This window comes from Gekko japonicus, unplaced genomic scaffold (genome assembly GCF_001447785.1).
Source record: "Gekko japonicus isolate JY-2015 unplaced genomic scaffold, Gekko_japonicus_V1.1 scaffold3298, whole genome shotgun sequence".
NCBI classification, from domain to species: Eukaryota; Metazoa; Chordata; class Lepidosauria; order Squamata; family Gekkonidae; genus Gekko; species Gekko japonicus.
This window is the reverse complement of record NW_015161507.1, coordinates 161,180-161,711: the sequence shown is the minus strand read 5'-3', so window position 1 is coordinate 161,711 and position 532 is coordinate 161,180. Positions and strand designations below refer to the sequence as shown.

Below are 532 nucleotides of genomic sequence, written 5' to 3'. Positions count from 1 at the left end.
GCTGAATCATACCCTTTGTCCATCAAGGTCAGTATTGTCTACTCAGACTGGCAGCAGCTCTCCAAGGTCTCAGGTAAAGGTCCACATCACCTACTGCCTGGTCCTTTTAACTGGAGATGCCGGGGATTGAACCAGGGATCTTCTGCATGCAAAGCAGAGGCTCTTCCACTGAGCCACAGCTCCTTCCCAAGGTCAGTACCTTGGGAAGGGGCTGTGGCTCAGTGGAAGAGCCTCTGCTTTGCATGCAGAAGATCCCTGGTTCAATCCCTGGCATCTCCAGTTAAAAGGACCAGGCAGAAGGGGCAGGCGAACATGGCTTTACTGCAGAAATATCATTATGAGAACCAAGACCAAAACAGTCTTTTAGGATGTACGGCAGTGATCTCACAGAATGAACATCATGCCCGTACCCCAAAACCAGTGAATGGGTTACAAAGATTTTAATTCTTGTCTGAACAACAGGGTAAAACCACTTTAAGTGCAGGTTGTTGGTGCTGACAAGTAGCCTCCTGACTATAGGAACCGGTTCCCC

General features: G+C 49.1%; 1 non-coding gene across 1 annotated transcript; it reads left to right on the top strand.

Moving 5' to 3' along the window:
* The first annotated feature begins 207 nt into the window (after positions 1-207).
* TRNAA-UGC lies at positions 208-279 on the top strand. The gene has a single exon. It is a non-coding gene; the product is annotated as a tRNA-Ala (tRNA).
* Positions 280-532: the final 253 nt, after the last annotated feature.